Source organism: Eimeria mitis, genomic scaffold (genome assembly GCF_000499745.2).
Source record: "Eimeria mitis Houghton genomic scaffold, Emh_scaff2984, whole genome shotgun sequence".
Lineage (NCBI taxonomy): Eukaryota > Apicomplexa > Conoidasida > Eucoccidiorida > Eimeriidae > Eimeria > Eimeria mitis.
In genome coordinates, this window is record NW_013571327.1 from 2,951 (window position 1) to 3,233 (window position 283).

The window sequence follows — 283 nt, forward strand, 5'->3', positions numbered from 1 at the left end:
GGCTGGGATCGTCTCCGTGAGTCGATCCCCAGCATATACACGATCCCAACACCCCACAAACTGAGGGGTTGCTGGGTGTGGGGTGTAGCGGGGAGCGGCGGGGACGGTGAGTTGCTGCTGCTGCTTGCGGGGGCTTAGCAGCAGAAAAAAATAAATAAATATAATGGAGATAGAGAGAAAAATATATATTTTTTTTTTTTTTTTATAGGGTATAGAGAGAGAGAGATACAGGGGGGGGGATGATAGTATAACCCCACGCTCTGGGGATCGATGGGATCCGATC